Source organism: Pelophylax lessonae, assembly GCF_965119305.1.
Source record: "Pelophylax lessonae genome assembly, chromosome: 3".
Taxonomy (NCBI): Eukaryota; Metazoa; Chordata; class Amphibia; order Anura; family Ranidae; genus Pelophylax; species Pelophylax lessonae.
In genome coordinates, this window is record NC_138770.1 from 182,093,323 (window position 1) to 182,109,220 (window position 15,898).

Below are 15,898 nucleotides of genomic sequence, written 5' to 3' on the forward strand. Positions count from 1 at the left end.
ACAAAGAAGCATGGGTAACTGCAACCCTTTTTGAAGATTGGTTTGACACCTGCTTTGTTCCAGAGGTGAAAGCCTATTGCAAGGACAACAGGGTCCCTTTCCACATTTAGCTGCTTGTTGATAATGCCCCTGGACACCCTCGAATGCTAGATGAGCTGAACCCTAACATTTGAGTGCAATTCCTACCACCAAATACCACCTCACTACTACAGCCAACGGATCAATGTGTCATAGCCGCCTTTAAGTTGAACTGCTTGAAAAGAACATTCAGTAAGTGTGTTGCAGCAATAGACAAAGAAGAAGGTGATGGTAAAGAAGTCCTATTCAAATTCTGGAAAACCTACAACATCTTGGATTGCATTAAAATTGTAAGAGATGCTTGGAATGACATAAAGGAAACCACAATGAAAAGAGCCTGGAAAAAATTATGCCCACAGTTAGTTGATGATTTTGAAGGCTTTGAAGACCATTTAGCTAATGTTTCTGAAAATATTGTAGAGATGGCAAGGCAGTTAAAGCTGGAAGTGGTGCCAGAAGATGTTGCTGAACTGCTTGCGTCCCACACTGAGCCCCTCAGCAATGAAGATCTTCTAGAACTTGACGAGGAAAGAGAAGAAGATGTGCAGGATGAGGTTGAGATCATTGAACAGCCTGAAGGCTTAACTACAAAAATTCTCTTTGAAGCTTTTCGGCATTTTGATAGCGCCATGGCTCTTTTTGAAAAGCATGATAGGGATTTTGAAAGAAGTTCCAAAGTCAATGCTAACATTTCAGGGGCTTTGCCTGCTACACAGAAATCTACAGGGAAAAGAAGAGAGCTACACTTCAAACCTCCATAGACACTTACTTTTCTAAAAGCCCATCAGCACACAGATCATCCACATTGACTGACAGTCATTTTGATCCTAGATCATCATCAACTGACAGTTCATTTTCAGCTCTGACATCCCCATCAAGTCCTGCTTCTACTCTGATTGATATTTGTAATACACCCAATTTGCCAGCAAGACTGTGTCTCGCCTTTGAAGACTTGACTTGTGAAACAGAAGATACCTGTATGCCTGCCAGTCCATTTTCAGCTCCAAAGTTACTAATTCATCTTTTCTGCTGTTTTGCACTCATTTGATTTGATGTGGGCATTGGAGCTCTTTGTTTAAGATGCAAGGAATTTGATTGAATCATCCCCTTTTTTTATATATTTAGAATTTATGGGAGCAGATTATGTGTTGTTGAAGAGCTAAGTTGATCTCTCATTTTTGCTGCTTTAAAGGTAGAGCCACACTTCTATATAATTTTCAATAGTAAAATATTTTAATATGTAGCCCACCACACTGCACTTCACAGTAATGTGGCACAATGCAGCACTGTGTATAACACTGTAGAGCACTGTATAGCGAATATATATCTCTCTAATCACACACAGGCTGCTATCCCTATCTACTCCATACACACTGACAAATGCCTGCTGGTAACCCTTGCTGACACATAACAACACCCCCATTCTTGCCATTCTAAGCCACCTAACCTAAGTTTTAATTCCAGTGCATTAGAGAAGTGCATTACTGGTGGTAAATAGTTGATATGGTGGCAGTTCACTGTGTATGTGAATAAGGAATGGGTTGGGTTTGCTGGGAACCCATGTGCAACCTGAACCCAAAGCTCATCCCTACAAATAAGAGTTATCATAGCTTAGTGCATTAGATCTATAATGCACTACAGTACAGGTGCCATGTTTTGTGGCAAAGCTTTCAATGCTGCTTGGCATGTCTGCTTTAAAACTACTGCATGGTACAGCGGCTTATATAAATTAAACTTCAGCTCATAAAACAGAAATGTTATGTAACAACAGTTGTAACTATGGTAGCAAACTAAGACTAATGATACTCTGACTTGCATTATGATTCAAAATTAATATTAAATACGCGAGCAAGATAATTTCATAAAGTTATTAGATTGAGCAACCGCTCCATCATTGTCTGAAGTGGTCATAGTTTTTGCTTTTCACCAAGTTTACAGTTACTCAATTCTAGCTCTGTGTAAGATTTTAGTTCAATTTCTTATTTCAGTCTCCTTGCCAGAACACTGAAATAAAGCAGATCCTTGCCTCTGTTGATTAACCTTAATTTCCTGGTGAAGTTTGAGTAAGCTTCAAATTGCTATCTTTGTAATGTATAAAAATGTTTTATAATCTTTGTCCTGCAGGACTGTCATTACCTTTAAGGGTTTTTTGCTGTTCCACAAAATTATTTAATGTTTTGGGTTTGTTTTTTTTTTTTGTTTTGTTTTTTTTTTTTGCATGGAAGTGATTGTGGTTGTATATTGTGATCATTTTGTGTGATTCTTATAAAAAGTATTGTTCATGAAATGGATAACGTGATGGACACAGGTATCAGATCCCTGCCCTCACTAACTCGTGACAAAGGACATGCCAATCTCACACCGTACTGCCACTTACGTATCAATGCCACTCTCAGCTGCACCACGCACAAAGATTTTCCAGCTCTTGGGACCACAATCTTGGTGCCAGCAGCCTGAGATCGATTGTCACTGGGCTACATCAATTAAACAATTAACCCTATATTTACCATCACCACCTTTTAACAGAGAGGCAGAAATTCATAATCTTAGCAGTACTAAATATAATTTTAGAATAAATGTCTGTAACACACATTGTCACCGCAGGCAGGTATGTTCAGCAATTTATTGTATACAGTAGCGCTCTTCAAGAGACAGGGATTCGTTTAGCTTTCATTAAAAGAGCCTCAAAGACAGTTTTAACACTTTTCTGAATAAGGTTTAATAATGAAAAGGTCAAATTGGTGCAAATAAAATGTTTACAGAAAAAAAGGTGTTTCAAAGAAATAGACATATTACAGCAACAAAGAAATAAGAGAGTAGAGAAGGAGGAATACTTGCAGCGTCCCTGAGTTTAGCAGAATTCAGTTGATGAGCTAGGTATTATCAGTTCTCAAACTTGGCAGAGGTTCCTAGTTTGATGGTACATGGGAACTGTTCCAGTGTGGATGTATTCCACTTTTCTTCACATCAAGGGGAGTGTTGACAGAGACCATCTGACCAATTATCTGGTCATTTGGTCTAAGGGGTGGTTGCTGGGAGATCACCACATTATGACCATGTCCCAGATACCATTTTCGATAAGTATTCATATCTGTGAGTACCTACAGTTTACAACTTGCTAACCAGCAGATTATTGTCCAGCGTGAAATTCACTACAAAATAAATATCACTATAACAGGTTTCAGATGTCTACTTTGCCTAAGAGGAATAGGGGGTGCCAGTCGTTCCCCATACTGTAGGGTCTGACATAGAGCTGTCTGAACTTGAAACATTACAAATTAACTGAGGAAAGTACAGTGGGGATCGAACGTTTGGGCACCCCAGGTAAAAATTTGTATTAATGTGCATAAAGAAGCCAAGGAAAGATGGAAAAAGTCTCCAAAAGGCATCAAATTACAGATTAGACATTCTTATAATATGTCAACAAAAGTTAGACATTATTTCCATCATTTACACTTTCAAAATAACAGAAAACAAAAAAATGGCATCTACAAAAGTTTGGGCACCCTGCAGAGTTAATATCTTGTACTGCCCCCTTTGGCAAGTATCACAGCTTGTAAACACTTTTTGTAGCCAGCCAAGAGTCTTTCAATTCCTGTTTGAGGTATCTTTGCCCATTCTTCCTTACAAAAGTCTTCCAGTTCTTTGAGATTTTTGGGCTGTCTGTCACGCACTGCTCTTTTAAGGTCTATTCATAGATTTTCAATTATGTTGAGGTCAGGAGATTGTGAAGGCCATGGCAAAACCTTCAGTTTACGCCTCTTGATGTAATCCCCCGTGGATTTCGAGGTGTGTTTGGGATCATTATTCATTTGTAGAAGCCATCCTCTCTTTAACTTTTTCACAGATGGCATCAAGTTACCATCCAAAATTTGCTGAAAATTTATTGAATCCATTTTTCCTTCTACTCGTGAGATGTTCCCTGTGCCACTGGCTGCAATACAACCCCAAAGCATGATTGATCCACCCCCATGCTTAACAGTTGGACAGAGGTTCTTTTCATTAAATTCTGTGCCCCTTCTTCTCCAAACGTACCTTTGCTCATTCCGGCCAAAAAGTTCAATTTTAACCTCATCGGTCCACAGAACTTGTTTCCAAAATGCATCAGGCTTGTCTATATGTTAATTTGCAAAGTTCAAACGCTGATTTTTGTGGTGACGACGTAGAAGAGGTTTTCTTCTGATGACTCTTCCATGAAGACCATATTTGTACAAGTATCTCTTTATAGTGGAATAGTGTACCACAACTCCAGTGTCTGCCAGATCTTTCTGGAGGGATCGTGCAGTCAAACGTGGGTTTTGAATTGTTTTTCTCACAATCCTGCGAGCTGTTCTGTCTGATATTTTTCTTGGTCTTCCAGATCTTGCTTTAACTTCCACTATTCCTGATGATTGCCATTTCTTAATTACATTCCGAACAGAGGATATTGACATCTAAAAACGCTTTGCTATCTTTTTATAGCCTTCTCCAGCTTTGTGAGCGTCATCTATTTTTAGTTTCAGTTTTCTAGACAACTGCTTAGAAGATCCCATGGTGCTGACTGTTGAGGCAAGGTCAGATGAGTCTGGGCATTTAAAACCTTTGAGATTGACATCACCTGTTCTTCCCAGATGATGACTGAGAACAATCCATGACACTGGCAGGTCTCAGGCTTGCAAAGGGGGCAGTGCATGCTATAAATTCTGCAGGGTGCCCAAACTTTTGCAGATGCCATTTTTTTGTTTTCTGTAATTTTGAAAGTGTCAATGATGGAAATAAAATCTAACTTTTGTTGACATATTATACGAATGTCTAATCTGTAATTTGATGCCTTTTTGAGATTTTTCCATCTTTCCTTGGCTTCTTTATGCACATTAATACAAATTTTTACCTGGGGTGCCCAAAATTTCAATCCCCACTGTAAATATGTATCTATATTCTGGCTGTGCTTTTAATATTTCAGGAGTTATAAAACAAGCTAAAGTTTCAGAGTTATAACTGCTAATCTATCTACAGATATGTGTACTGACCATCCCAGCCATTAAGCTATTTACGACCGGTATCTGTTAGTTCTCTGGATTGCTCAAGCTTGCAAGAGGGTGATCATTTTATTAGGGTTTCCAGACAGGAATGTGGATTGATTAATAGAAAGGTTCTGTGTGTGTCCAGTCAATGAACTCATAAAGTCCTGGCATTAGTAACAGTCTGTGTATTGTATAACTGAAAGAAAAAGGTGGTGCAAGGTCGCTGTGGTTATTCCTTTCTCATGACAACATGGCTGAGATGAGATGAGACATAAACAAACTGGCAACTACACACACAGCTAGTTGTGGGCCCAGTACGCACAACCATTACAGATAAGACAACTAAACTGAAGACAATGAAGAGCAGGGGTAGTTAACCTCAGCACTCCAACTGTAGTGGATATGCTATACGACATTGCAGGACTCTGAGAGCCACAGGCATGACTCCAAGAGGAAGAGGTATGATGGGATTTGTCGTTTATCAAGTTCCTATGAATCTGAGGCTATACTATTAGGTTTCTTTAGATTCACAGTGGATTCCTTTTCAGCAGTGACTCGCCTACAGTTAGCAGGTGATCAGGAGGTTACATGCTGCATGCATGCCTATTTGAAAGCACTAAAATCCCTCTTCACTGTGCTGTACCTGTGTCCATTGGGCAGGGTTGCATCACAGTTGTGGCATGACCCTATTCACCTCTGTGGAGCGTGATGGCAGATGGTATAAATATATTTTTAGCTGCACCCCAAGAAAAGCTTCCCAGCCGTGGAAATGTGTGTTTGGCTGTCCTCAAGCCATTGCCTGGTTTTGACAGATGGTTGAGGTTAAATACGAGCCTCAGCTGCCTAATTGCAAAAGGACCAAAGTGTGACAGAGGGGTAAAGTTCCTTATATACAATTGTTTTTTCATTTGCCTGACATTGTCATCATATAACAGCTATAAATATTCTTAACAAATACTAGTAAGATTGTTACCTGCTTAATTACTGGTATGGATATGCTCACTGCACTTAAGAAGTTCTACATTAGGTCAAGTAGTGGGGCATTGTTTTACTTTAATGCAGAGAATGCAATAAAGTAGAACTAGAGGCAAAACCTTTTTCTTTTTTCTTTTCATTTTGGATAGAGCAAAGGAGGATTATAATCTGTGTCCCATTGCAGAGATTTCCCTTAATTTCCTGTCCCATAGCCAAAATAGGAAGTGAGAGGAAATCCCTGCAATTTAAGGTAATTTTTTTGGGGACCCCCAGGTCACTAGTGTCCTCATTGGAAGATTTCCCCTCTAGTACTTTCTGGGGACAACCTAGAATTTGGGATTTTCTTTTACTTTCACTTTCAATGATAACCATAAACAGGACAAATAGAGAGGGTGAATCTCCCTAACAAGGACACAGACAGCTATAAAAAAACTGACAGGGGTGCTAATGCCACTGCACTCTTTTCAAAATGAAAAAAAAAAAAAATGTTGCCTTTAGTTATGCTTTAAGGTAAAAAACATTTAGATTTTAGAACCACTTTTGGTTCAGCACTTGAGGATACTGTTCAAAAAGAACATAAAATGTCCCATCCACACTATAGTCTCGCCCAGGGCCGGCCCTACCATGGGTCCTGCTGGGTCCATTGGACCCAGGCAGCACTTGAAGAGGGGCAGCAAATTCACTCCCAAGATTTTTTACAGCAGTTTTGTGTGTCATCAGTTTGCGACGCATTACGGGCGGCATTTTCCCATCTCATACTGCCGACCGTAGTGCATAAGTATGAGTTTGAGGCAGCAGAGCGTCTCCTTCAGGGAACGCCCCCCATGTGATCGTAGTATGCGCAATGACATCAGACATCAGCCCACTCTATCTCACGCAGGACAGGCTGGATCTTCTAGGGTGGTGAGCGCAGCAGACACAGAAGTGACAGGAGGACTGTGGACAGACAGTGGTGTTTGGTGGACCAGTCCGGTGGTGAGTTATGGAAGAAGATAACAGTATAAATATATAATTATTTATAAATGTTATATTTATATAAAATAATGGATGTGGGGGCCTTTTGTTGGGCGTGATTTTATTTTTTGGGGGGGGGGGGGCAGCATTTCATTCTTGAACCCAGGCAGCACAATGTCTTGGACCAGCCCTGGTCCCACCACTGTCCACAGAGTGTTATCTTCTTCTGACAGAACATCTCTAGTTTTGGCTGCTGGAATTCTCCTTTCCAATAAATGTTTTCTATGTTAGATTGAACTATTTTTTATCAAATAAATGTAAAACGTTTTGCAGTAGGTCAGTCTACTTTGTTCTGTGGATGTTTCCTTCTATACTTTTCACTGTTACTCTATGATATATGCTCTTTCCAGGATCACCTTCATTGCAGGGTTGAATGGCACAGCTTGATGGATCTTCTTGTCCCTTTCAAGATATGCTGAACAACCAAAATGTGACAAATAAAGCTGAATGCATTAAACTCATTATTTAATCTGGGTACATGTCAGTCAGAAAATTATTACATGTATGCAATGCTATAAAATTACAAATCATATGCCATGTAAAATAATTCACCTATATACTGTATATATTAACCACTTTAGCCCCAGAAGACTGCTCAAAGACCAGGCCCTATTTTGCAATTCGGCACTGGGTGATTTTAACGGACAATTGCGCGGTCATGCAACGCTGTACCCAAACAAAATTGACGTCCTTTTTTTCCCACAAACAGAGCTTTCTTTTGGTGGTATTTGATCACCTGTGCAATTTTTATTCTTTGCGCTATAAACAAAAAAACAGCGACAATTTTGAAAAAATAATATTTTTCCCATTTTTTTATATGAAATTCTCAAAAAAAATGTAAAATTCAAATTTTTTAACATTTTAGGCCAATTTGTTTTCTGCTTCATAATTTTGGTAAAAAAAAATCGCAATAAGCGTATTTTGATTGGTTTGTGCAAAAGTTATTGCGTTTACTAACTACGGGAAAGATTTATGTAATTTTTATTGTTTTCTTTTTTAATTAGTAATGGTGGCGATCTGCGATTTTTTTTTTGCAGGACTGCGACATTGCGGAGGACAGATCGGACCCCTAACTGACATTTTTGACACTTTTGGGGGTACCAGTGACATTACTACAGTAATCAGTGCTATAAATATGCACTGTTACTGTCAAAATGACACTGGCAGGGAAGGGGTTAACTTTATTGGTGATCAAGGGGTTAAGTGTGACCCTAGGGGAGTGATTCTAACTGTCAGGGGGCGTGGCTTGTTAGATAATCACAGAGACATGTGATCCTATATAGCAGGATCGCATAGCCTCTGTGATGATCTAAGGGAGAATGACAGACAGCTGTGTTTACATCAGCCATCCGTCTTTCTCCCTCTGCTGCGGGAGATCGTGAGTGACCGGCAGCTATCGGAGCCGCCAGTCACACGCGCTAGCTCCCCAGGGAACGAGCGGGGCGGGAGCATGCCGCTGGCGGCGCACACTCGCCCCCCACAGGTGGCTGAGTGAGCGACGTAGGGATACGTCGCTTTGCCCAGCAGCGGCAGAGTGCCGCAGTATATGCACGGTGGGCGGGGGTAAAGTGGTTAAAGTGTTACTAAACCCAGGACCCTCCATTCACTATATCAGTACATAGAACATGGAAATGCAATTATTTTAGTAAATATAAACTGCTAAATACCTGTTTTTAGCCATGGACAGCCATGGACTGCCATTCTTTGATAATGCAGACTTATGCTGGCCATACACTATACAAAAAATCGTTCAAACTCATTTTTGAAAAACTAACACTTGGCCATGAGAGCAGATGATCGGGCCATCATGTAATGACTGAATTTGGAACGATAAATTGTTCAATGGACATAAATGAATCAGTTTTTCTTTCATTTTGTCACATATGCCTAGTGCAAAAGTTCAGGCGAGAAACACATTAACCTTTCAATTTATCGTTCGTTTGGCAGAATTTTCTAAACTGCTCCTTCGATTTTTCTATTTGTGACCATTAACTGGACGAAAAATGAACAAAAGGATCAAATAACAGATGTTCGAACGATTTTTCGGTAGTGTATGGCCAGATTACTTTCTGCTCCTTCAGGCTGTCTCTGTATACTTCTAGTGTTGGTCTTATGTTTCATGCATCATACTCCTGAGACAGGAAGAAATGCATAGTGGGAACTGTAGTCTCTTACAAGGATATTACTGTGCTGCTGAATTGTTTAGGAACTGTACTTCCCAGCAAGCCTTGGGCTCCTGAGGAGGATTGTGGGAGAGACTATAAAGGGATCTGCTGAACAGACCCCTATTCTATTGCTTCTTGGGATCCATCATGTGCACATTAGTCTGAACAGAGAAAGAGAGATAGCAGACTGCAGCCTACTGAACACCGCCCATCTGCATACAGACTCAGCCCTGGCTGGACGGATGTTCATCGCTGCATCTCAGACATCCCTGCAGCATTGCTGGACTTGGCGGGACTCGCTGAGACAGCAGAGCGCAGCCATCTTGGGGCTACATAGTGTGGAGGATTGCCATTGCCTGTTCTTCCAGGACTCTCATTGCTGAACATCAGGAATTGGTGAGAGGGCACCTGCCCAGAGTTCAGACACCAGTCACTACAGTTCTTTGATACACTGAACACAGACACTTCTCAGTTGGATCAGTTACAGGATCTTTTGCAATTCAGAATCAGCTTGTCACACATTGTGCCAAATTGGGAATCCAATGTCCATGAGCTCCAACTGCCGGTGAAGATCTTAGCAAGCCCTTGCAAGTAGAAAATAGCTATAATGTTTTTCTTAAAGGGGACACGTTACTGGTATCTAGATGTCCTAATTTCTGATTAGTATACAAGTATTATAGGCCAGCCTGGTGTTCCCCTTTAGTAAAAGTGTTTCTTATAGCAATTTGTAGCTTCCTGAGGGATTCATTCCCCTACTGCAAGACACTGTTTATATTTGATATATTTATTTGCTATTCTAAATGCTTATTCGCTGTTCTTTAGTGTTATTTCAACTGAGCCTGGCTGCTTATCCAGGGCCTAGTTGAATAATACTCTTTCCAAGTCTATTCCTTGAGTAAAGTTGAACTAAGAAGTTATAAATGTATTTGCATTGTGTCAGTGTGTCATTTAAAGGTATACACCCACATATTACCCAGTGTGACAGTGGAGTTGAGTCTGTTCTTGGTGGTTGGGATGCAGAATGAGGTATCAACATGCGGAGAGGAGGCGTGTCGCGCCGCCACCCACGTCATCCAAGCTGTCCGTGCTGCAGCTGGACACAGGATACCTATAGGCTCCATACATGTATGCCATTCACAAGACCTGATTCCTGTAAGTACGATTGCCCTTTTTTACATTAATAAACTGAGGATAATGCACTACGGGTGGTCTATTTGCCTTTATTACATGTAACTTTCGGAGCCACCAAGCGGAGTATATTATCCGAACAGTGTATAGTCCGGTAATCTGGGGATAGCCTAGGAGAACACTAACACCATTACCCGATTCAACCAGTGGAGACATCCTATGAGCGCATATATATTGATATATCTGGTAAGAGGCTCTACTGTGTGGTCACACCAGGGTGAATTTGCATGCCATTGCGGTGAATTATTGCCTAAGAGATATATACATCTGGTAAGCAGGATTGGCAGCTGGTGTTGGGATTCTATACCACTTAGAAATCACTCCCTTTTGGAATATATTTCAAGCACCATTTTTACAGCACTTCAGAACATCATTTTGTCACTATTTGATGGACTCTTATTTTGTTTTGTACCACTTGACATTATTTTTGATATTTGGTCATCATAGATGAATTATTGTTATTCACATACATTTTACGTATGAAGAGTCACTACAACAGTTTTGTTGAATATTGGTTTATTGTTTAGCGCACCAACCATTGTTTATATAGGTATCAACATAACTCATGCGGCTCCTGCGGGGGTAGCTCTACATACCTTTTCTCATCAGCAGTATATCGCAGTCTTGTGACTTCTATCAGTGTCTGGTTAAAACTTGTAGGAGGATTTTTAATTTGCCTCTGACTGTCCAATGAGGCTGCAGGACCCCTGACCCACTGTCTGGACAGTGCTGATTGGCCCTGTACTCCCATGCACCCTCCCAAGAAAAAAAAACTCTCTAACAAAACACACAAAGCTTAGCATGTGCAAAGTGACTCCAAAGGCTCTTACCATGAGATGGATTGGGGCCAAAGGAAGAAGGGGAGGATCAGGGAAGACAGGATCAAACAACCTTTCTACACAATGCCCCATAGGTTCCACAGTGAGTCTAACAAGCATGCTTTACTGCATATACGCACTGATTTTACTGTTGTTGGTTTAGTAACACTTTAAGCTTTAACCTGTGACATTAATGGAATCGTTTTTCAATTTTGAATTACAGGTAATTTTCAGCATGACAGGCTAAAGTGCTGCAGTATATTTCATTGTACCTTCATGAACAATCAGTCTGCTGTATGAAACCTTTCCCAATATCCAGTAAAAATACAGAACATGCTGCCTCTCTGTTATTCTACAATTTAAAGCCATCTAAATCAGAAATAATGACTGCACTGCCATAAATTACAGGAGGCAATAAATAAAAACCTGGCAGTGAGTAATTCACTTATTAAGGAAGTAGATTACAAACTAATATATGCTGACCCTGGGGCTGAGCTGTTCGTGCAGACATTCGTTAACTGGTTTTGTGAAAACTTGTTAGATTTTCCATTACATGAGTTGGAAGTATTAAATGGAGGAATAATGGAGACTAGAAAAGTGGCTAGTGCTCATAACAACTCATCAGATTATCCCTTTCCTGAGGAGGATCAGACTGGTCTGCAGAGAAGGTAGGGGGTAGTGTGCTAAATCTTTTACAGATATAGACAACTTTATAAAGTTACTAAGACCTAAAGTGGTTGTAAACCTCAGGTAAGCAATACGAACAAAGCATATCCCTCTATAGTGTGTACTTGCCTAAATTAAAGGATAAGTTCAACTTTCATAACATGGTACATGTTACACTCATATTCAGGGTGCAGCATGTAACATGTTATGAATTGATTAGCCCACTGGCAACCCCCCGACCCGATTCCTGCTAGTGGGGATCCCCCCCCCCCCTGCTACCTGTCACAATTTAAAAAAAAAATGTGGCCGGCAGGGCTCTCTCGGGGCTTCCGTCCAGCCACATCATTCATTCATGATATTCTGTGAAAGGAAAACTACAAGCTCTGTCAGCCTATGGAGCTGTCGGCTTGTAGTTTTTATTGAACTACCACGAGCTGCAGATTGTATCCTGCAGATTGTATCTGCTTGCCCACACGGGATGAACAGGCACAAAGATACACTGAGAGATCTGCAGGAGACCTGCATGGCACCAGTGCTCTGCTGATCTAGAGCAGGCCCGGATTGGCTCATCGGGAGCACCGGGAGAATTCCCGGTGGGCTGGATTGGTCGAGGGCCGTTGTCATTCCTTGGTGAAGAGGAAGTCACTTATTAAACTCACTTCCAGGACATGCTGCGTTCCATGCCTCGTCCTACTACAAAAACACGCCCCGGGCCGCTAAGCGCTGCCGATAATTGGCTTGCAGGCGATACACTTCTTGTAGGAGGCGTGGAAGAAGAGATGGCACCCTATCAGCTGAGGGGCGGGGCTACACATCACTGCCTCGGGTGAGGGAGATGGAGGCTATAGAGTGCAGAGTGGAGCAGAGTCACCTCGGAGCTAAGCAGCCTGACCTGCAGTGTGTGTAGCAGCAGGTCAGTGTGTGATAATGACAGCAGTTTAAGGTGTTCTGTGTGTCCAATCACCAGCAGGAGTGTTCCTTCCTTCTTCCCCAGTGCCATTCCCCAGTATAGTGAGTGCCACTATATCAGTGTACAGTGTTAGGTGAAAAGCCCTTAGTGTACAGATATCAGTGTTATCTATAGGGAATAGCACCTAATGAGTTATTCCCTATATGTATATATATCTCTGATATCTGTACTCTAAGGGCTTTTCCCTAACACTGACATCTGTACACTTCAGCTGGAAGAATGTCTGTTAGTGCTGGTTCACACATATGCGATGCGGGAACCCTGCAAATTCACTTCAGGTTCCCGCATCGCATTCAAATCGCAGGCAGTTCACACTGCGATATGCTAATCGCTGGGGGCTGTCAATACGAAGTTACCAACACCCCCAGATCAGTTCGCGTATCGCAGTGGGAACTGTCAGTTCAGACATGAATCGGATCGCATAGGTGTGAACACCCATGCAATCCAATTCTGCTGTGCACCCAAAAAAGGGTCCTGTGCGACATGTGTCCAAATGCGACGCAAATTTAGCCATACAGTCAGTATGGCTGAATTTGCATTGCACAGACATCACGTGATTTTCAGCGCAGTGCGCTGCGAATCACATGCAATGTCTGTCATCGCACTAATGTGAACCGGGACTAACATTGGTGGTAAAGTAGCGGTGTTGAAAATAATCATATAATCGATACATTGCGATTCAGCCTTAAACGATTCTCCATCAATGCAGGCAACAGCTGAATCCCAATTGCATCAATGACGTCATTCTGGAGCGCCCCTGTCAGAGTGCTCCCCTCCTTCCTCCTCTCCTTGTGTATGTCACACAGAGCAGCGATCTCCTGCTGTGTCACGGAACTTGGATCTGAATTGTTCTGCAGCGATGTAACAAAGTCCCGCCTCCTAGACCAGCTCCTATGATAGACGGCACACTGATCCAATGCTAGGAGATTGAATCAGTGTGACCTGTATCATAGGAGCCAGTCTAGGAGGTGGGACTTTGTTGACAGTGGCCGCCGGGCAATTTAAATTCAAGCTCCGCGACACAGCGAGAGATCTCTGCTCTGTGTGATCCAGGCACTGGTGAGGTTGCATTAGATGGGCACTGATAAGCTGCATTGGATGAGCACTGATAAGGCTGCAATTGATGGGTAATGATAAGCCGCATTTGATGGGCACTAATAAGGCTGCATTTGTTGGCACTTCTGAGGTTGCATTAATGAGCACTAACAGACTGCATTTGATGGGCACTGGTCAGGCTGCATTTGATGGGTATTGGTGAGGCTGCATTTGATGGCACTGATAAGCTGCATTTGACGGGCACTAATAAGGCTGCATTTGATGGCACTGGTGAGGTTGCATTGATGGGCACTGGTGAGGCTGCATTTGATGGGCCACTAATAAGGCACTGGGGAGGCTGCATTTGATGGGCACTGATAAACTGCATTTGATGGGCACTGATAAGCTGCATTTGATGCCACTGATTAGCTGCATTTGATGGGGACTAATAAGGCTACATTTGTTGGCACTGGTGAGGTTGCATTGATGAGCACTAATAATCTGCATTTGATGGGTACTGATGAGGCTGCATTTGATGAGCACTGATAAGCTACATTTGATGAGCACTGGTGAGGGTTCATTAATGGGCACTAATAAGCTACATTTGATGAGCACTGGTGAGGGTTCATTAATGGGCACTAATAAGCTACATTTGATGAGCACTGGTGAGGGTTCATTAATGGGCACTAATAAGCTACATTTGATGGGCACTGGTGAGGCTCCATTTGATGGGCCACTAATAAGGCACTGGGGAGGCTGCATTTGATGGGCACTAATAAACTGCATTTGATGGGCACTGATCAACTGCATTTGATGACCACTGGTGAGGGTTCATTAATGGGCACTAATAAGCTACATTTGATGAGCACTGGTGAGGATTCATTAATGGGCACTAATAAGCTACATTTGATGAGCACTGGTGAGGGTTCATTAATGGACACTAATAAGCTACATTTGATGAGCACTGGTGAGGATTCATTAATGGGAACTAATAAGCTGCATTTGATGGGCACTGGTGAGGCTGCATTTGATGGGCCACTAATAAGGCACTGGGGAGGCTGCATTTGATGGGCACTGATCAACTGCATTTGATGGGCACTGATCAACTGCATTTGATGCCAATGATTAGCTGCATTTGATGGGGACTAATAAGGCTGCATTTGTTGGCACTGGTGAGGTTGCATTGATGAGCACTAATAAGCTGCATTTGATGGGCACTGGTGAGGCTGCATTTGATAGGCACTATTGATGCTGCATTGATTGGCACTAATAAGCTGCATTTTGTGGGCACTGGTGAGGCTGCATTTGATGGGCACTGATTGGGCTGCATTTGATGGGTACTGATGAGGCTGCGTTTGATAGGCACTGATAAGCTGCATTTTATAGGCACTGATAAGCTGCATTTGATGAGCACTGGTGAGGTTTAATTAATGGGCACTAATAAGCTGCATTTGATGGGCACTAGTGAGGCTGCATTTGATAAGCACCGATAAGGCTGCATTTGATGGGCACTGATGAGGCTGCATTTGATGGGTACTGGTAAGGCTGCATTTGATGTGCATTGGTGAGGCTGCATTTGATGGGCATTGATAAGCTGCTTGAGTGTGGGCTGGGACACATGGACGGGGACATAGGGGTCCCCATGATCCCCTACTGCCCGGGGGCCCCATGAGTTGTCAGTCCGCCCCTGAGCCAAACTGCATGTTTTAGTGAACATGAAAGGATTAGTTCATCTTTTCCAAAAACTGCCAATACAGATAAAGGGGGGGGGGATAGTGGATAAAATGAAATTGTAAAGCTCTGACTAAAGATGAATAAAGACCTTGTTATAGGTAAAGGCCATTTATATACCTCTTAAAACCTGACTAAAAAACTCCCAGAGATGGTATCCCATCCCGCCTTGTTGGTAAGACACGCCCAGCTGTTACTGTTCACTTCCACCATCACATGTGACCTTTTAGCTCACACCTACTGCACTAGGGGAGA

General features: G+C 42.1%; 1 pseudogene across 1 annotated transcript; it reads left to right on the forward strand.

Annotated features, from left to right (window-relative positions):
• The first annotated feature begins 404 nt into the window (after positions 1-404).
• On the forward strand, positions 405-1,126 carry LOC309550433 (tigger transposable element-derived protein 1-like; annotated as a pseudogene). Its single transcript has one exon. The product of its transcript is annotated as a tigger transposable element-derived protein 1-like (transcript).
• Positions 1,127-15,898: the final 14,772 nt, after the last annotated feature.